At 51.0% G+C, this 21096-nt stretch overlaps 1 long non-coding RNA gene across 2 annotated transcripts; it reads right to left on the reverse strand.

Moving 5' to 3' along the window:
* Positions 1-7: 7 nt before the first annotated feature.
* Positions 8-17369, reverse strand: LOC309606906. 2 transcript variants are annotated; one of them, XR_014232110.1, is made up of 6 exons: positions 15958-16075; positions 12317-14786; positions 10004-12278; positions 9603-9733; positions 8159-9420; positions 8-7948 (listed from the first exon to the last, which is right to left on the reverse strand). It is a non-coding gene; the product is annotated as an uncharacterized lncRNA (long non-coding RNA). The 2 variants fall into 2 exon arrangements; XR_014232109.1 differs by having other exon boundaries at positions 8159-9733; positions 10004-10163; positions 14524-14786; positions 15958-17369.
* Positions 17370-21096: the final 3727 nt, after the last annotated feature.

The raw sequence follows: 21096 nt of genomic DNA on the forward strand, positions 1-21096 counted from the left end.
TGATCACAGGGAACTTTCTATGAAGTCCTGGGATTAAGGGAAGACAGGCGATGAAGAAAGAGTCTCTGTTACATGCATCTGAGCCACCTGCACACACAACCTACTTGTGTCTTCTGAACCCGCTCAAGCCCAGCCTCTCACATGCCATTCCACGGGACAAGCCAGTGTCGGGTGTTGTACCTGAAAAGCTATCACCATACCCAAGTTCACCTAGATTTTCTCCAGGGTTATCTTCTAGGAGTTTTATAGTTTTACCTTTTATACTTAGGTCTGTGATCCAGTTAGAGGTAGTTTTTGTGACGGGTATAAGGTATGTATCCATAGTCCCTTTTTTTAAAAAAATAGATCTTTATTGGAGTATAATTGCTTCACAATACTGTGTTAGTTTCTGTTGTACACCAAAGTGAATCAGCCATATGCATACACATGTCCCCATATCCCCTCCCTCTTGAGCCTCCCTCCCACCCTCCCTATCCCACCCCTCTAGGTCATCGCAAACACCAAGCTGATCTCCCTGTGCTATGCTTCTGCTTCCCACCAGCCAACTATTTTACATTCCGTAGTGTATATATGTCGATGTTATTCTCACTTCCCCCCAGCTTCGCCCTCCCACCCCATGTCATCAAGTCCGTTCTCTACATCTACCTCTTTATTCCTGCCCTGCGACTAGGTTCATCAGTACCATCAGCAGTGACACCCATGACCCCAGCTCACAAGGTCCCTATGGGTCTGGAGGTGCTGTTGCTTCCATGCCTCTTATGAAGTTGGGGTTCTTGGGTGAGGCTGGGCCTCCCACATCTAGGATCTGCCTTCCCTGGTGTTACAAGCAGCCAGCTCTCTGAAACACTACCCCCTTCACTGCAGCTGACAGCAAGTAGGCTCCATGGGACCTGTGGCAATTTCCAAACATGGTCCACACATTCTTTGACACTCTTTCCATCAAAGAGTAGAATCTGATTCCCCTCTACTTGAACCTGGGCCATCCTTGGCAACTCGCTTCTAGTGAATAGAATGTGGCAGAATTGATGCCGCGTGGCTTCTGGGGCTAGATTAGAAGAGGCAATATGCTTCCTTGTGGCTCTCTCCCAGGATGCTTGCTCTTGGAACCCAAGCCCCATGCTGTGAGAAATCCCAACAGCCACATGGAAAGGCCACATGTAGGTGTTTCGCCTACAGGTCCAAGTGAGGTCCCAGCCAACAGCCAGCATCAACCAGACATGTGACTGAGGCCTCAGTGATTCCAGGCCCCAGCCTTTGAGTCCAGGTCCAAGCTGATGCCGAGCAGAACAGAGACAAGCGGTCCCCACCAAACACTGCCCGAGTAGCAGATCTGTGAGCAAAATAAATGGTGTCATTGTATAATGCTAAGTTTTGGGGTATTTTATTATGCAGCAATTGGATAACTGGAACAGCAGATAACTTCTTTCCCCAGACTCTCTCCTCTGGGTCTTACTGCTTGTCACCCCTCCCCACCCCCTGGAGCACCCAGCATAATCTCTTCAACATCACCAGCTTTGGGAAAACTAAAGCCAGAAAGGAGAATGTGGTAACTTGCTAGTTATGCCTCAGAATATCTTCTCCCCTTCCTCTAGAGTAATCAGGTTAGGTTAGCACATGTTGCTCCAGCTAGAGATGCCATTTCTCAGCATTCCTTGCAGCGGGATGTATCCACTTGATTTAATTCCAAACAATGGAATGTGAGTGGGTGATGTGCGCTACTGCTAAACCTTGGGCATGTGCTTTTCTAAACTCTCCCCTTTCAATGGGCTGGATCATAGATGGGATGATGTCCCAGCTGCAACCATGCAGATGAGGATAACAGCCTAGGAGATGGAGGAACAACAGCTTAGAGGAAGCCTGGGGCCCTGAATAATCCTGTGGAGCAGAGCAGTTTATCCTTCTTGAACCTCAGCTGGGCTCCTCTGCGTTGGCACATGAGAGAGAAGTAAACTTATATCCTGTTTGAATGACTATACTTTGGGGTCTCTTTGTTATAGCAGCTTAGTCTCTACCCAAATAATACTAGAAGTAAGTGTCTCAAGCCCTGTGACCTAACCTTCCCTGAGACAAGGGCACAGAAGGGCTTGGCTACTTTCCTAAAATGGGAATTAAAACCCAGGGAGGAAAATCGCAACCAATGCTCAGGAAATTATCCTGCTCTAAGGTCTTCTCTGATGAGTGCCATATAACTGGTCCCAGCAAGGGAGCTATGGGAACCTAGAAGAAGGAGAAATTGCCTTCAGATGGAACTATCAGGGAAGACTCCTGCAGAGGCAGTGGCATTAAATTGAAGGTAGAATTTGGATAGATGGAAATGGGGTATGGGAAGTTCAGATAAAGGGAAAGTGAGCCAAAATGTGGAGATAGGAAGATGACATCTTTTTGGGAGAGATGCAGAAGAGATAGTATGCAGTTTAAAAGTAGAGCTAAATATAAGCCAGTGCTTTGGGGCTTAAATTCAACGTGGCAAATTCACAGGTTTAGTATCCTAAAAGATTCTTTCCTGTTTCTATTAGAGAACTGTCTGCAAACAAATCTTTACTTGATGAGAAGTTTAAACATAATTACGTCTAGTATATTACATGCATATTTCATTGCTTTATTAAATCCTTCAAACAACACAGTTCTCGGAAGTATAATTAAACTCTTTCGAACATTACCTCACAAGAGAATGAATGAATCATAAACTTCAGATATTCTTTCTAAATACCTCTTAGTCTGTAACGTCTGCAGTGATACTGAGTGATGCCATGTGAAAGTGGCCTAAGGGAGTGAGGGTGGTGGTACCCAGCTCATTTACTCCTACTCCCCTTCTTCTGGTAACAGACTTTCTGGCCAGAAGAAAGGCATGTCAGCCAGGCCTGGGCCATTGTAGTACACCATTCCCCAGGCCTCAGTGATTAGACCAGTGATGGATATGTGACTAAGCAGTGCCAATCAGAGTTCTTCCTTAGGATTGATGCACAGAGGTAGGTAGAGAGGGATTGGGAGTTATTTTACTCTCAGGATTATTAAGCTGGGGTTTCCCCCATGGAGGAAGAGAACCCATAGGCAAAGATGAGCAGAGATGAAATATGGACAGAGATCTAACAGTGTTGAGTCCTACTTTCAGTGCCTCTGCAGCTCTTCCTTCAGTCCAATGACTTATTCCCAGGATCCTTCCCAATTATTGAGGGTAAGTTCCCCTTTGAGCTGGATTTCTGTCACTTGCAACCGAGAGTCCTGACACAAGGGTGAACTATATATAAGGGAGGCTACTAGGATCAGCCACTTAATACCATAGCTCATCAAATTTAAGATGCCTTTGATTGTAAAATATATTTTACGTACCACTGAGAAAGGGGGAAGTGCTGCCGAATAAGCTATGATGAGCCACTCATTAGATGCATCCTGGTTTCAGAAATATGAAAATATGAAAAGGTACTTTCTAGAAGTGATGAAATATGGTAGCTGTGGGCCCTTGGATGAGTTACTTAATATCTATTATCCTCAGTATCCTCATCTATAAGGTGAGGACGATAATACCCACCTCACAGGATTGGGAGGATTAGTAATAACAGATTTAAAGTATCAGAACACAAATTTAAAGTAAAGAACACAAATGTTCTTAGCGGCGTTATTCATAATAGCCCAAAACTGGAAACAACCTCAGTGCCCATCAACCAGTGAATGCATAGGCAAAATGTGGCATATCCAAATGATGGAATACTATTCAGCAATAAAAAGGAATGAAGTACTGATACATGCTATACCATGGATGAGCTTTGAAAACATTCTGCAAAGTGAAAGAAGCCAGACACGAGAGACTGCATATTGTACGATTCCATTTATAAGAAATGTCCAGAAAAGACAAATAATATATGATATCACTTATATGTGAAATCTAAAAAAGAATACAAACAAATCTATATACAAAACAGAAACAGACTCACAGACATAGAAAACAAACTTCTGGTCACCAGACGGGAAAGGGAGAAGGAGAGGGATAAATTAGGAGTATGGGATTAACAGGTACACACTACTATATGTAAAATAGATAAGCAACAGGATTTACTGTATAGCACAGAGAACTATATTCAATATCTTGTAATATCTATAATGGAAAAGAATCTGAAAATATATATCTATACATAAAACTGAATCACTTTGCTGTACACCTGAAACTAACACAATATTGTAAATCAACTATGCTTCAATTGTGAAAAAATGTCCAGAAAAGACAAATCTATATAGAGACGGAAAATAGTGGTTGCCTGGGGCAGGGAGAAAACAGGAATTAACAGTGAATGGGTGTGAGGGATCTTATTGGGGTGATGGAAATGTTCTACAACTGATTTATGCTGATGGTTGCACATCTTGGTAAATTTACTAAAAAATTCATTGAATTGGACACTAAAAATGAGTGAATTATACGATATGTAAAGTAGGACTCAACAAAGTTATTTTAAAAAGATATAAAATGTCTAGAATAGTTTCTCAACATGGTGGTTGCTTAAGAAAGGGTGACTCTCTTTACAACACAGGGAATATAGCCAATATTTTACTATAACTATAAATGGAACATAATGTTTACAAACTGTGAATCACTATGTTGTACACCTGAAACTTATATAATATTGTACGTCAACTATACCTCAGTTGAAAAAAAAAAAGAAATGGTGACTCTTCTCAGCTCTGCTTTGGGCTCAGGTACCTAAATTCATAAAGCTACCCCTTCTTGGGGAACCAGAAGGGTCAGTGCTGTCTTTTTTTATGGTACCTAGCAAGCACTGCTTCTAGAAACTACTCTGGTCAGTTAAGCTGTGCAGGGTCCAGCAGGAGACAGCAGGAGAGGGTCCTTGTCCACAGAGAGCAGACTGACAGGACTTCAGGAGACTGGTCAACCCGCCCACCCCACCGCTACCATTACACACACAAACTAAGAGGTTAGTGACCAACAGTCTCCTAGACTGGTCCTGGAGGCAGTAAAAGATCTCAGAAATATAAAGAAGTGAGGCTGCTTTCACTTCCTGGAAAGCTGGTTTCATCCCCAGGAGTCTCCCCTATGCAGCCCTACACTTGTCCTCTTCCCTCCTCATCCTCTGGAGATCACCAACCTCGGCCATCAGCATAGTGACCCTCAGCATATCGAGATGCTCAGACACTGGCAAAAACATTCGACCCAGAAAGAAGCTTCTAAGAAGGCCTCCAGCACGGGGCTTGGTCTCAGCTCCCACAGGTGGCCACGCGGGGCCTTGGCTCCCTTTCCCGGCCGCTGCCAGGCCCGCTGGAAAGAAACGTGGGCTTCGGGTCAGAGAGCCCAGTGTTCCAACCCCAGCTCGGCGTGTGCGGGCCGTGTGACTTCAGGAACCACAGTGTCTCTGCTGTAGAAACAGAGCTTCCCTCACCCCTACCTCTCCAGGGACTGTTGCGGACAAATGGAACGTCGGCGGTGGCAGCACCTGGATGGGGGGGCACCAGCAGGGCCGGCTCCTGCCCTTTCCCCGTAACTGCGCAGACTGCAATTGGACCTGGCTGCTTTGCCTTCACCTGGGCTCCATTTTAATCCCAGAAATGATGTTGTCAGCAAGTCATCAGGCCTGAATGAGGGCCTGCCCCATTGATTTATGGCGACACTTTTACTTTCTTTGAGATGCTGGTAGACACAATCGGGCCTGGCAGCAAAAACAGTGGCCGTTGAGTGGTTTGGGGCTGTAACCATTTAGTTATACACAGCCTGCACCTTCAGGGCCTTGCATCACCAATGTGTGGGGTGCAGGGCCCCAGAGGGCAGCCTGGCCCTGGGGTCACAGCCTCCTCTACTCCCACAACCCCCCAGGGTACAGGGAGGGCAGGAGGGCATTTCACCCCTGCCAGGCAGCGCTCTGGGGCACAAGCCGAGCTCCAGAGCCCTGCGGGCCAGAGGAGGCAGCGCAAGCACCTGGCCTGGATTTGAATATGCGCTTCAGCACTTGCTGGTCAGTGACCTGGGCAGGTCTCTTAACTTCTCTGAGCCTCAGTTACTGTGTCTGTAAAATGGGCACCATTGCACCTGTCTCCCACGGTTGTTGGAGGATGAATGTGTGCAGAGGCCTGGGCACGAGGCCTGGGCACAGTGCCTGGCGCACCTGCAGTACCTATTATAGTCCAGGCAGAGGAGATGGGGCTGGTGGGAGAACAGCAAGGAGGAGAGAAAGAAAAGCAAGAGAGGACTTCCCTGGTGGTCCAGTGGCTAAGTCTCTGCGCTCCCAATGCAGGGGGCCTGGGTTCGATCCCTGGTCAGGGAACTACATCCCACATGCTGCAACAAAGAAGTTCGCATGCCACGACTAAAGATCCCATATGCAGCAACGAACATCCCGCGTGCCACAGCTAAGACCCAGGGCAGCCAAATAATGAAATAAATATTAAAAAAAAAAAAAAGAGAGAGAGAGGGAGAAAAAAAGAAAAGCAAGAGAGGGAAGTGCCAGGGGAAACAAGAACACCTTGGGTTTTGCAGGGCCTGCAGTTTAGGCTTTCCTGGCATTGCTCATTTCCCGCCCTGCGCTCTCCCCCTGCCAGCTGCACCCTCCCCGCCCCTGCCTGGTGAGGCCTCCTCACCCCTCAGCCTCAGCCTCAGTTTAAAAAACACCTCCTCCAAGAGACCTTCCCTCGAAACCCCCAATCCACACGAAAAGAGATCCCTCCCACCTTGGTTTTCCCTTCCAGGCGGAATCTATAGGTGTATTTGTCTGATTATGCGTTTAACATCCATCCGCCCCCAAGACGGTCAGTTCCAAGAGGGCAAGGCCACGTTTATTTTGCTCACTTCTGAACCAGCACCCAGCACCGTGCCTGGCACAGAGTTTGTGGAGGGAACCATTCCCTGTCTGCAACTCAGACGGGTGACAGAGACTGTGGACGGGGCCCTCCAGGCCATAACGACAGGGCCCTGCTTCCAGCAGAGAGAGGAGCGCGGGTCAGCGTGAATCAAAGGCAGAGCCTGCAGACGGTGGTGTGGCGAGAGCCCGAGCAGGTCGGGCCACGGAGGGGCGGGCGTGGGGCATTCTCTCAAGGAGTTTGGAGGAGACGGTCTAGAGAGTGGCTGGCTTAGCAGAAGGAAGGGGCCGGGTTGTAAATGACCTTGAAATCTCCACTAGGGTACTTGGACCTTCCCTTGGTTTTGAAGTGGGGAAGTAATATGGTCAAGTTTGCCTTGCTCAGAGCTCCCAGCCTAGGGCTGCGGGAGGAGGCTGTTCCCTTGAGAGTGGAGTCTGGCCTCCAGCCTCACTCCCTCCTGGGACAGGGTCCTTGCTGGGCTGAGCACCTGGTGAATCGGACACACTCCCCCTTCTTTTGCCGCCTTTGGCTGACCCTCTACAGGCAGGCTCCCCGCATCCTCTCCAGGTGCCTCCCGCCCACCACAGCGTTGGTATCTGTGCCCAGGCAATGCAGGCGCCGCCCAGCAGTGGCCCCGCAGCAGTAGGGAGCCCTGTGCTTGGACACATCCCAGCCAAATCCTCCCCGGGGCACTAACTCCTGATGTCTTCCTTGCTCTACCCATGCCCCGCCCACCTCTGTGCTGCTGAGAGGGGAGGTCCCCTCAGAGCTGGTACATTAGTCAGGTTAGGCTTGGTTCTACTGCAGTAAATCAGCCCCCAAACTTCAATGACTTCACAGTAAAAGTTTCTTGCTCAGTCACGTTATATGCCCAGCGCAGGGGGAGAGGGCGACGGCAGGGCTCCGCTCCACCTAGCGTCTCAGGGATCCAGGCTGCTAGAAGAACCACCATCTGGACAATCACCAGTCACAGTGGCGTGGGAAGAGAGGGCGTAGAGAACTCTGACCCAGAACTGACACAGGTCACCACCAGCGACGGCCCATTGGCCAGCAGCCAGGACTTTGGCAAGGTGGAAAGCCCACAGGCGCTCAGTGGCCAGTGTCTTTTCAGCCTGGTGAGTGCCGGGGTCAAGAGCAGGTTGGCTCCTGCCTAGACACAGAAAGATGGATGACAAAGGATGCGGGGGGAGGTGTGGGCTCCCTCCCAGGTGCCTCCACCCTCCGCCTGCGCCCTGCTTCCTAGAGCACAGCTCTGGTAGCACCAGCCCCACTGCTCCCCCCTCCTGCAGAACGCGACCTCTACCCAGTCTGGCCTCAGCCCAGCTTTTTGCCTCATTTCCCTCCACTCCCCCACCCTCACCGTGAGTCCCTCTCAAGCCACACGACACTCCCTGCTGCTCTGTGGACATCTGCTTTATTTCCTTTACTCCTCCTGTAATGTTCTTTCTGCCTCATCTCTGCTCATTGGAATCCTACCCATTCTTCCAGGCCTAGTTCAGGTATCACCTCATCCATAAAAGCTTCCAGACTCTTCCACACCGTAGCATCTGCGTATCAGACACGTCTGTGACGGTTCCTCTCACAGTTCACCCCCACAGTCTCCTGCAAGTGACACTGCCCAGCCCAGAGCCCCCCACTGACGGGCCAGCCCCAGGCCGACCATGGGACTCCACTCCCTCCCAACGACAGCTGACTAGCCTGAAATGGCCAATATGTGGCCTGGCAGCAGCCTATGAGGAGGAGCCTGATGCACGAGGATGAGCTGGGCCAATCAAATCCTCGCCAGAGACTTTTAACTGGGGACAGGCAATAGTAGCAGGAGGAAGAGCTGCAGAAAGGCATCAGGGGTGACACAACCCGGAGACGGGCGAGCGGGGCCCCCAGAGCTGAGACTGAAGGAGCAGAGCCATGAGGACAACGAAAAAGGCAGAGCTGCCAGTGAGCAAATCCCCGATTGGTGGAGAAGAGAGGGCTCGGGTCCGGGAGTGGACGGAGAGGCAGGCACCCAGGAGAGGCTTCAAAGCACCCTTCGCCCCAGGTCACCCAAGGGAGGAAGCTGTGTACCATCCAAGTTGGTGCCATGCTGCTGTGGACTCTTCCCCCGAAATGACGGCAGAAGCTGGTCCATTTGGAAAGGCTGACTCTAAAGCGAGTCCAGGGGGCAGGCCTGCTGACCAGAGGAGTGGGTGTGATCCACACTGCTTGCTCCCCAGCACGGCCGTCCTGCCCCGCCGCTGAAAAGCATTGCTGCTGACTCCTCACTCCTCAGGCCCCAGACACCCAGAAACAAAGGCAGGGAGAGACCAGCCTGCCCAGCCAGAGCGGTCCTGATGGACTCCCAGGCCCTGAGGCTACACTGCCTCACACCTGTAACTCCCCCAAGGCACCAAGAGTCCCAGGGCCTGGGCTCAGTATCTCAATATCCTGGTACTGCCTCTTAGGAGTGCAGTATCACTGAGCAAGTTTTCACATCTGTAAAATGGGACAGTAATAGCTGTCTGCCCACTTCATGGGGTTGTCATGGAGATCCAGTGCTTCTACATGGAAAGAGTGTCTCTGTGTCTTTCTGTTGCCTTCTGTGCTCTCAAGACATGATGATGGAGGCCGAGTAGGCGGTCTCTCCTGTGACAGAGGCAGAGCTGAGGCCAACAGTGAAGACTTGTCCCAGGCGTCCCTCAGCCCCCTGAGCCCTCCTGTTCCTGTGGCACCTGACCCAGGCAGCCACACGCTGTTTGTGTCTGCTCCTCACCCTCACCCCGATCACTTGCCATTTTAGTTTCTGCTCCTTTTAATGGTTACCTCACCTCACCTCCAGATGTGCCCTCATCTTCAGGCCCAAGTCCCCAGGGGCCACTCGGCTCTGTCTCTGGCTGCCAGGTTGGCACAGGGCGTCTGAGGGCTGAAGTCAAGCGTAGAACCATTCCCCTCCAGGCTCCTGAGAAGACAAGCCACACAGAGAATTCACCTCAGACGCTGTGGCAAAGGTTGCTTGTGACCTACCCAGTGTCCACTTACCCCTTCTTCCTTGGTAACTGACTGTTGTATAGTTGGTGAGGGATGAGGCTAAAAACCTACATTTCTAACCTCTCTTGCAGATAGGGGTTGCCAAGGAGATATAAGTGGGAGTCATTGGGTGGGGCTTCTGGGAAAGCTCTCTAAAGGGGGTTAACTCAACAGGAAACTTAGCCCTTTTTATCCTTCTTACCTTCTTCCTTCTTGGAACTGAGAGGTGAGGGTTAGAGCACCAGCAGCCATCTTGTACCATAAAGACATCCTTGAGAACAGAAGACATGAGCTAATAATGGCGAGGCCTGGGTTCCTGTGATCGTGGAGCTGCCATCCAATCTGGAATTCTTACCTCTGGACTTTTTATGTAAGAGACAGACACACATAACTGGATCGAACTTGACTTCATTTCGCAGAAGAAGTGTCTTCCTAAAAAACTGCTTTTCAAATAAAATTTTTAGTCATTGACTTCCACACCAAGGAGGATTCTGGGTCCTAAAAAATGCTTTCCTAAAATATTCTGTGCAAACCATATTTTCACAAATCTAGTCACTGTTCCCCATTGACTTACTTTATGAATTTTAGAGATGCCTTTGATATAGTATTCATTTGTCAGTGACACTCAACCAGTGCTTTAAGTTTTTCAAATTTTTCACTCCTCAGTCAGTTGGGTAATGACCAGTAAACAACGCTTAAAAGTCCCAAAGAGGCACTTCAAAGAGAAGAATCTTTCTGTAAGATCAGTGTAATAACCACCCCTAATGTGTTGTGACCTTGCATTTCCTAGAGCAGAGGCTGTGACGGCAGCCCAAGGTTGAGGGGAGATGACCTCCCCATCTACCCTGGAGGCAGGGGTCAGTGCCCTGGACAGAGATGGCTCCAGAGGCAGGCCCTGCTAGCCAGGAACCTAGGATGAGGGGGCTGACCAGAAAGTCCTCAGTCCCACTGGTTTCTGCCCACCATTGAAACGGGTGCTGAAGCTGGGTTGGTAGCACAGAGGCAGCCCACGGGAGCAGGGTGCATCCAGGGCAGTGTGTGCCGATCTAAATGGCTCCCTGGGGGGAGTTCCTCCCCAGAGGCAAGAGACTGCATCTTCCCAAGTACCTTCATAACCTTGGGTGTTGTTAATAAGTATTCTGATTTTTTTTTTTTTAAATGTGACAAAGTGGGTTTTTTTTAACCTTTTAATTTTTTAAATAAATTTATTTATTTAATTTATTTATTTTTGGCTGCACTGGGTCTTTGTTGCTGCGTGTGGGCTTTCTCTAGTTGCAGCAAGCGGGGGCTACTCTTCATTGCTGTGCGCGGGCTTCTCATTGCAGTGGCTTCTCTTGTTGCGGAGCACAGGCTCTAGGCGCGCGGGCTTCAGTAGTTTGTAGCACGCGGGCTCAGTAGTTGTGGCGCACAGGCTTAGTTGCTCCGCGGCATGTGGGATCTTCCCAGACCAGGGCTCGAACCTGTGTCCCCTGCATTGGCAGGCGGATTCTTAACCACTGCGCCACCAGGGAAGCCCCTAAGCATTCTGATTTTTAAAAGGTCCAGGGTCAAATCCATTTAGGAAAAGTGTCTACACATATTTCACTGCTCCAGACCCTGCCAAGCCTAATTCCCATAGCTAAGGACTTGGGTGAGCGCATGCACAGGGGACTCTCAGCTTCAACTGCTGAATGAGCACCTGCTAGACACACTTGAGAAATATTAGGTTAAAGCATCAAATCTTCCAAAGACTCAGCTCCTTTTCATTACAGACCACCAGGCACTGGGCTGGGCTCTGGAGGAAAGACAGGAAGCAGCTTTGGTTTTAGGAAGAGGATGGCAAAGGAGTAAAGCACAAACATATCCACATCCTCATTAGCAGCTAGAAAGGCAAGTCCAGAGCAGGGCTAATGAGAATGCAGATGTCTTAACTGAGAGAAGAACTCCCATCCTATATCCCCTCCCAACCACACTCTCCTCAGATGGATAAGAGGGAGGATGGCAGGAGTTTACCTGTGTCCTGAGGAGTGCCCAGCCCTGTGGAGGGAGGCAAGAGGGGTCCCGGAAGTGGAACGAGAGGAGCCAGCACTGCTGCGGCCCTGGGATGTACAGGAAGCAAAAGCGAAGGTATATTCCCCAGGTGCTGTTTCTTTGAGTCTTGTAGTAAAAAGAAGAGTTCTGATAGAGGGATGGGCAAGTAGATAATTGCGAAGTGGGCATGCCTGTTTAGAGGCAAATCAAGTGGACGAAATTGCAGCTATCAGAACAGAACTTCCATAAGCTTCCACCACCTCACCTACCTCTCTGTCTCTGGGCTCGAGAACTCTGCCTTCTCTCTGGTACCTGTGGAGCCTTCCTGGCCCCAGCAAAAGCCTCTGCTCTCCCCATCTACTCAAGGACTTTGCTGCAGCTGCTCTCTTCTCCCCACTGGCTCATCCCCATCAGTAGGAACACATGCTGCCATTTCTCCCAGCTAAAAAGAGCCCTTTCTGTCCCACCTCCCTCTCCAGCTCCCTCTCCCTTCTTTCTGTCCCACCTCCCTCTCCAGCTCCCTCTCCCTTCTCCCTTTACAGGCAAACTCTGCTAAGAGTTGTCCATCCCTCTCCTCCCTTCCTCTCTTGGAGCCGCTCCAATCAGGCTTTGGGCCCACTGCTCCTCCAAAACTGCTCTTGCCAACATCACCAGTGACCTCCTGGTTTGGACCCGGTGTCCACGCTCTGTCCTCTTCACTTGACCCTGCAGCAACGTTCTGCCAGATGCTCACTCCCTCCTCCTGGTATCACCCTCTTCTAGGGTCTTCTGGGACACCACACCTGCCTGGTTTTCCTCCTGTCTCTTTGCTCCTTCCCAGGCTTTCTACTGGTTCCTCCCCATCTTGCTGGCTTTTACATAATGGAGTGCCCTTGGGCTCAATTAATCCGTGGACCCCTTCTCTTCTCTAACCACATTCCCTCCCTAGATTGATACTATCCAACAGAAGTTTAATATCAACCACATGTGTAATTAAAATTTTTCTCGAAGCCATTTTTTAAAAAGTAAAAATGCAGGTAAAACTGATTTTAATAACATCTTATTAACCCAATATATCCAAAATAGCATCATTTAAACATGTAATCAATATAAAAATTATTAATGAGACGTTTAACTTTTTGTATTAAATCTTCAAAACAGTGTATATTTGACACAGCATATCTCAATGTGGACACCAAATTTTCACTGGAAGTTCTTGATCTGTATTTAGATTTTATAAACTCTACAGCTGAAAAAGTAGATCTGTATACCCAAGCTGTTCCAAACATATTAAAAATTTTCCAATAATTCAATCAAATATCAGTTTTAAAAATTTAAGTTAACTAAAATTTAAAATTTAGCTCTTCAGCTGCACAATTTCCACTAATTTCAAGTGCTCAGTAGCCACATATGGCCAGCAGCTACTGCATCAGACAGCACAGAGCTAGATCATCTCAGAAAATTATGGCTCTAAATACCAGCAGATCTTGCTGATGACTTCCCATTTTTATCTCCAGCCTGTACATTTCCTCTGGCACTGCAGACCTGTCTAACCAGTGTCTACTCAACCCTGCACCTGGATGTCTAATGGGCACCTCCAACCTAACCTGTTCAAAACTGTGCTCCAGAGAGGACCACTCCCACTCACCAAACTAGCAAGGCCAGTTTTCTCCATCTTGGTTAATGACCACTCTTTCTTCCTGTTGCTCAGGCCAAAGCCTTGGTACTCTCCTCGTCCTTTTTCTCTTTCCTACCTCATATCTGGTCAGTCTCCCCATGGAAGTATTTCCAGAATCCCACCACTTCTGGTCATTTCAGCTGCCACCAGCCTTGGACATGCCCCCTCATGGCTCCTAGATTACTGAAGGGCCTCCTGGCTCTGGCCCTGCCCCTGCAGTCTGTTCCCATTCCGATGCTGCTTTTAAAAGAAGTCAGACACATCCTTCTTCTGCTCAGAACCCTGCAGGGCTCCCATCTCACCCAGGGGAGAAGCGCAAGTCCTTACAATGGCCCCATAAGGCCCTCCCACATCGGATCATCCACCCTGACCCCTTCATCCCCAGCTTCTCCTAGGTGCCTCCCCCTACTCTGCTCCAGCCTCCTGACTGTTCCTGGAACACTGTAGGCCACCAGATAGCTGCGTGGCTGGCTCACTCAGTCCTTTACTCAAAAATCGCTGTTCTCGGGCTTCCCTGGTGGCGCAGAGGTTGAGAATCTGCCTGCCAATGCAGGGGACACAGGTTCAAGCCCTGGTCTGGGAAGATCCCACACGCCGGGGAGCAACTGCGCCCGTGAGCCACAACTACTGAGCCTGCGCGTCTGGAGCCTGTGCTCCGCAACAGGAGAGGCCGCGATAGTGAGAGGCCCGCGCACCGCGATGAAGAGTGGCCCCCGCTTGCCGCAACTAGAGAAAGCCCTCGCACAGAAATGAAGACCCAACACAGCTAAAATAAATAAATTTTAAAAAAAAAATCGCTGTTCTCCTACATGTACATTTCATACCCGCTTTCCCTGCCTTTTTGCCTTTAGCCTTAATTACTAACACATTCTATATTTCACTTATGCCGTTCTGTCTCTTCTTTTATAATATAAGCTCCAGGAGGGCAGGGACTTCCGTATGTGTTTGTTTTGCTGCTCTAACACCTGGAACCTATAAGGAGCTCAAGAAATATTTTAAATGAATGACTTCCAGGCAGGGAGAAAAGCTGGAGCAAATCCAAGGGCAGTTGCTACCTTGAGAAGCCTGAAGCTGGAACTGGGGAGCAGCGGGGGGTAGGGCAGACCACTCCCCCGGTTGAGGTTGGGTCGGGGGTGGGCACTGAAACTTTGCTATCTGCAAGATGGGAGCGGGCGCCGGAAGCTCAGAGTCTTGGGAAAGCGGCGGGTCTGTGATCTCCTCCCGAGAGGCTGGCAGAAAGGCAGAGGCGGGTTGGCTTCCTCCGTCACCACTCCCCCCCGGCCCAGGGAAGCCCGGGAGATCCGAATGTCGAAGAACTCTGAGAAAGCAAAACGTGTCATTAAACTCAAGCTGGGGATTTGTGTAGAGGATCCTAAATGACAGATGCCCCCACGGAGGAGCGCGGAGGGCGGGCCGGGCTTTGTCCCGGGAGGAGGAGCTGCGGCCTCTGGAAGCGCGCGCGTCACGTGGCCGCCAGTGCGCCGCTCCGCTAAAAGGGGCTGACCGCTGGGCCGTGGGCGGTGAGGGCGGCCGAGGACGCAGAGCGGTGTGCGAATGTTCTCAGTCCTCGGTCCCGCCGGGACAGTGCAGGCCCGAGCCACCGCTCGGAGCCGGACGCGAGGCCTCCGGAGCCCGGGGCAGCTCGGCGCGGGCGCGTGCCCGGGTTCGCCGCCGCCGCCGCCAGTACGTCCCCGCTGCCGGCGCGCGCCCGGGCCGTGCTCACAAAGGAGATCCTTTCCCGGGCGCCCCGCCGCCCGCGCGCCAGCCGCGGCCCCGGCACCAAGGGGAGGGGTCGCCTGCGAGCCGCTCCAGGCTTCCAGGCTTCCAGGCTCCACGGTCGCTTGCCCCGAGCTGCCCTTCATTTATTTATTTTGGTGGAAGAAAGCGGGGTCATCTATCTTGGAGCAGCAAATCTTTCCAGGAAGTTTGTACCTATTAATATTTCAGTTCCTGGCAGCTGCTTTAAGTGCCTGGGAGTGGGGGTGGGGGTGGGGGAAGGGCCAAGTTCAATGCAGCGAGAGAGGGAGCTGCTGAGCGCGGCCGACTGTTCTCGGCAGGCCTGAGGCGGTGGGGCCGACGGGCAGTTCCCGCGCCTCCGAGACACGTCCCTCTCCGCCGGAGGCAGGAGCTACCCGGACCCCCGTGGGGCGCGGGCACGACAGTGGCGGGTGACCTCGGGAGCGTCGCGCTTGGGGGCAGTGGGGGGAGAGGCGGGCCCCCGAGTCTGCGACCTGAGCAGGGACGCCAGCTCCGGGTTCCCAGAGCGGGGGCGGTGGAAGGAGCGGGGAGGGCCGCTCAGCCAGCAGATGTCGGCGCGGAGCGGACGCGGGCGGGGAGGAAGGAAAGGCGGCGCCGGGAGCACCCCGGCTTGGAGGGCGCGTCCCCGCAAGCGAGGGGCCGCCCGCCCGGCTCGACCGCCACCTGCGTTCGCGGGGAACCGGCGACGGTGAGGCCCAGAGCCCTGAAGAGGTCGGGACGCCCTTTCTGACCTTGGTCCAGCCACGCAGTGCGAGGGCGCTGCTGCAGAAACTTGATCTTTTAAAGCTCGATACTCCTCGCAACCACCCTGCAAGGCTCCTGAGAAAATGGAGCTCAGAGAAGTTAAATAACCTCCTCGCGATCGCAGTGCTGCTGCCCCACAGCGAGGTCCCCGATTTTTGACATATCTTGCAAGAAGTGGTCCCTTGGAAGCAAATGCAACGCTGTTTTTCCTATAGTACCGCCCACAGGATCGTCCCCTAAGGGGAACCACGGGAACAAGTAGAACTCTAGACCCACAGCACCTGGACTTGCCAGCTTTTCAGAATCCCTTTGATTCACCGCAGAAGTGCCTGCTCAGGCTTCCTAGCCAATCACACGTCCGGAACACCTGTCGTTTCGCCAAAGAAAACTTATTTTTAACATCCCTCAGGTGCATATGCAGATGAAGAGATCTGAAGCGGTTGGCATAGCCACCTCTGAAGTGTGGCTCCTGGAAAGGTTACTTCAAATGCTAACATCCCCACGGTAAAAACTGAAGTCCTCACGCACAGCAACAAGGCACTGCCTTGTCCCCAGTATTGCAAAGTCGGTCGTAGACACTATGGCAGCGTTCCTTCTCAGTATTATCAGCCCCACTCTGCTGAGGGACTCTGTCCAGCGCTGCATGGAAGTCACTTACTCCAGGGCCAAGACTTGGAAACCCTTGGGCAAGGGGAAGTTTGTCTCAGGCACCTTCTCACTCTAGTCTCCAGGATCCCCTCCCCCTTCCACCCTCTTACCCCCTCCCCAGCTACATGTGTTTCTCCCAGGTGGCCAGAGCCCCACTGGCCTTGGACCAGAGGGGAGGATGTGACAGATTCAGGCATCTTAAGGTAGGACTTGCTGACTAGAAAGCCTTCCCTGACCGCATCTCCTGGGACAAGTACTCATAGGAAACCCCCTGGTGGAGGTGTGGAGAGCTGGCTGTCACATCTGTCTTGCTGGGATGCCAGCCTTGGTGATGCAGTGGAGGAATTTCAGCCTCTGCTGGCTACAGTCAGCAGGGCCTGATTTTTGGAGGCTTAAGTCCTCAAGCATGGCTGCCTCCTGGAAGCTTTCTCTCCCAGCCCTGGGCCATACCCAAAGCACCCTGCTTCTGTTTGCATTCCCACCGCTGAGGTTTTCGTGAGGGAGGGGGGCGCTGTCGGTGAAACACATGCCCTCTCCCCAGCTTGGGTGGGCTAGCCCTGCCAGCTGCTTTCACTTTTGGCTGCAGAAAGCCTGCCAGGCTGCAGTGTGCAAGGGCCTGAAACAATGACTGGTAGCATCAGCTATTTTAATGCAGAGTTAGGCACACAATCCTTGCTAAAAATACATACAAAGGAAAGCCCCAAAGTAGCTAAGCCTATTTTAATACCTTTTATTTTTCTTGGTCCTAGTTCTTTTGTCTTCCCTTGCAACTTGGGAGCTGCATTTCACACAGGGCCCACCCTGAGTGTTGTCAGAGCTCCCCCCACCCATGTCCTGTGGACGGACGGCCCAATCTTGATCATTGGCAGGAACAGTCAGAGGGAATAGAGGGAAGAAAAGGAAGAAGACTCAACGACCATTTATTTGAGTGCAATTTATATTATTAAATAGAATGATGGCATGATTTCTGAGGCATGATAACTACAAAGGAGCTTAGGGGTGATGAGCCCTCTTCCCACTGCCCATCCCCCATCCAACTCCCACACAGCCCCACAGTGGGGAGAATGGACGTTTGCAAAGCACCTGCCTGAGGAATGGCTAGCGGATGCTGCCCTCCTCTGATGGGAGGAAACAAATTCGAGTGCCTTTGGGCTCCTGTGGGCATCACTGCTTACCTTTTCAGAAGGGAAACAAGGGTGGCAGACACCTTTGTGGGTGTCTACTGTTAAATTACTTAAACAAGGAGGCCATTAGACTGACTGCGGCTCTAATGCTTTGGGGGCTACCTAGGCAGACCAAAATCTAAGCCTGTAAATGCTTCAAGGTTCTGAAATCAGAACTATAAAGACAACTCATCACAAACAGCCAACTAGGCTGTAAGCTACAGCCAAGCAAATGATTTCCTTTTTTCGCTTCCACAAATAAGTCTCTCTTTCTGTCTGTCCCCAGCTCCTGGAGGAGTGCTCCTAACCACTTCCAGTTTAACCCTGTCCCCTTCAAATGGGTTTTTGCTCAAACAAACTTACAATTTTCAATATGTCTCCATTGATTTTTTAACACTGCCTGGATTGGAATCAATGACCCCTCTTTTCTCTGGGAACTGATCCTCATCCATGTAGGGTCAAGGAGGTAGTTCCTACCTGCTATGACGTTACAAATTTTCTCTACCTGGCCCCGCCCCGCATCTCTCTCAGGTGATAGGATCGGGGTGGACACCTGGCCCGACCAGGCTCTTCCCTGGAAATTGGAACAGAGAGAAAGGGAGGGAAGGAGAGAGACAAAGCCCAACATCTGGGCCCCCTCAGTGATCTTCTAGTGACTCCTTTTTTTCAGATTACAGGGCACACTTTTCTGTTTCTTTGCATATCCTGTATTTTTTTTTTAATTGACAAGTGGCTATTGGAGGTCATATATTGTAGCGGCTCTGGACTTGGACCCCACCCCACCCCTGCTGCCCGCCCTTGTTACTGCTGGGTGTGTTTGTTTATGGGCTTGCTCAGACCAGTTCTGTAGAGTCTGTCTCCCCGCAGTGTGCAGCTACTGCTCTCTCTACTCCGTTTTTTCTTCTTGTTTTGATGTTTTGTGTTTTTTTTTTTAATTTAAAAAAAATTTTTAACATCTTTATTGGAGTATAATTGCTTTATAATGGTGTGTTGGTTTCTGCTGTATAACAAAGTGAATCAGCTATACATATACATATATCCCCATATCTCCTACATCTTGCATCTCCCTCCCATCCTCCCTATCCCACCCCTCCAGGTGGTAACAAAGCACTGAGCTGATTTCCCTGTGCTATGCGGCTGCTTCCCACTAGCTATCTATTTTACACTTGGTAGTGTATATATGTCCATGCCACTCTCTCACTTTGTCCCAGCTTATCCTTCCCCCCTCCCCATGTCCTCAAGTCCATTCTCTACATCTGCATCTTTATTCCTGTCCTGCCCCTAGATTGTTTTGATGTTTAATCTGGCCTTTCTAGAGGCTGTCCCTGTGAGCCGGTGATTAGTCAGAGGTTATGCCCACACTTTTTAAATTTAATTTAATTAATTAATTTATTTATTTATGGCTGTGTAGGGTCTTCGTTGCTGCACGCGGGCTTTCTTTTAGTTGCGGCAAGTGGGGGCTACTCTTCATTGCGGTGCGTGGGCCTCTCATTGCGGTGGCTTCTCTTGTTGCAGAGCACGGGCTCTAGGTGCGCGGGCTTCAGTAGTTGTGGCGCATGGGCTCAGTAGTTGTGGCTCGTGGGCTCAGCCGCCCCGCGGCATGTGGGATCTTCCCAGACCAGGGCTCAAACCCGTGTCCCCTGTGTTGGCAGGAGGACTCCTAACCACTGTGCCACCAGGGAAGCCCCTGCCCACACTTTTTGAGCCTGTAAGGCTTCCACCCTTCGCCAATGGATCTGTGTGTAGGTCAGAGGAATGCATTTAAAGTTCAGGCAGTTGTGCAAGTTTGACCCTGCCTTTACTTTCTGCCAGGCCCTTTTGTGTCTCTTCCACATGCGTGCAAGGCATGCATTCAGCCAAGGATGTGTGGAGAGCCAGGGCCGTCTCGGGTCTCTCTGGAGTGGTGCAGCCTTGGGCCCGCAGGCAGCCTCCAGATCACGCAGGATGTGAGGAAGGCTACACACCGATGAGAAGAGCCCTCCTTGTTCTCTCCTCGAGGGGCCGGAGTGCAAGGTCACTGGTCACCAGTGTTAGGTCCCTTATTGCCATGACCCAGAAGGATGCCTGTTTTCGGACCTCAGGCACAGCCCAGAGGCCTGAGCTCCACTGCTGAGGTACTGAGGGGACAGCTGGGGTCTTCCTGCCCTCACAGAAAAGTGAAGACTTCTGCTCCAAGCCAATTCTACACGGCCTTCTCACTTCTCCTCCCCTTCACCAGTAAGCGGGTCAGGCCTGGGGGAAAGAGACCACAGGACATGGTTCTCAGGTACCAGAAACTCAGGGCTCAGGTGGGGAAGGGAGCCGGGTAAGTAACTAGCTCTAGGACAGTCCCCTAGGTGTCCTAACCGAGCGGGGCAGGAGGTTGATTGGGAGCAGAGGGGGAGTGGGGTGGGAGTGTGGGTGGGCGGACCCCATGGCAGAGTGTGGGTGGGGGACACTGGGCCCCGAAGGATGAGGGAGCGCCTGGCTTCCCTTGCTTCTGTCTCCCCTTCTCGCTCCCCCTGCTCTCTGTATGCCCCCCGCATTCCATCCACCACCAATGAACCCTGCCTGGATCATCACACTTTGGTCCTTTCATTGGTGGATTTTCTAAGATGTGTATTGTTAAAAGATAAACTGAGACACATTAAACATTTTAAGTTATTTGAGCAAAAATCAATTCAAATTGGGCAGCATCCAATCTAGCAGAGGAGCTGTACAAAAGGGAAGACTTTTATAGAAGGGAGCAGGAACAGTTATACGAGGCCAAAAAGCAGGTTGGCTATGGCAAGATCACTTTTAGGGAATGGCAGGGCTCTGCCAGGCAGATGACATCACTAGCGCTGACTGGGTGTTTCCTGATGGACTGGTTTAAGATTCCATTTCTGGGAGAGCCGAAACCATAATTAAGTCTCGGATTGGTGACATAGGGCCTAGCATAAGTAACTCCATGTGGGGCTGTTGCCTTCCTTTTTTTCACAATATGTTACTCTGTTGTGATTTATTTATTTTTTGTTTTTGTTATGCCTCACTTTTTTTTTTTTTTTTTTTTTTTTTTGGCTGCATCGGGTCTTAGTTGTGGCACACGGGATCTTCATTGAGGCATGCGGGATCTTTCGTTGAGGCGCGCAGGCTCTTTGTCATGGTGCACGGGCTCTCTAGTTGTGGCATGCGGGTTTTCTCTTCTCTAGTTGTGGCTCACAGGCTCCAGGGTGCGTGGGCTCTGTAGTTGTGGCTCACGGGTTCCAGAGCACATGGGCCCTGTAGTTTGTGGCACGTGGGCTCTAGTTGAGGTGCGCACGAGGTCAGTAGTTGTGGTACGTGGGCTTAGTTGCC

The sequence above is a fragment of the Balaenoptera borealis genome (genome assembly GCF_965194805.1).
Source record: "Balaenoptera borealis genome assembly, chromosome: 1".
Taxonomy (NCBI): domain Eukaryota; kingdom Metazoa; phylum Chordata; class Mammalia; order Artiodactyla; family Balaenopteridae; genus Balaenoptera; species Balaenoptera borealis.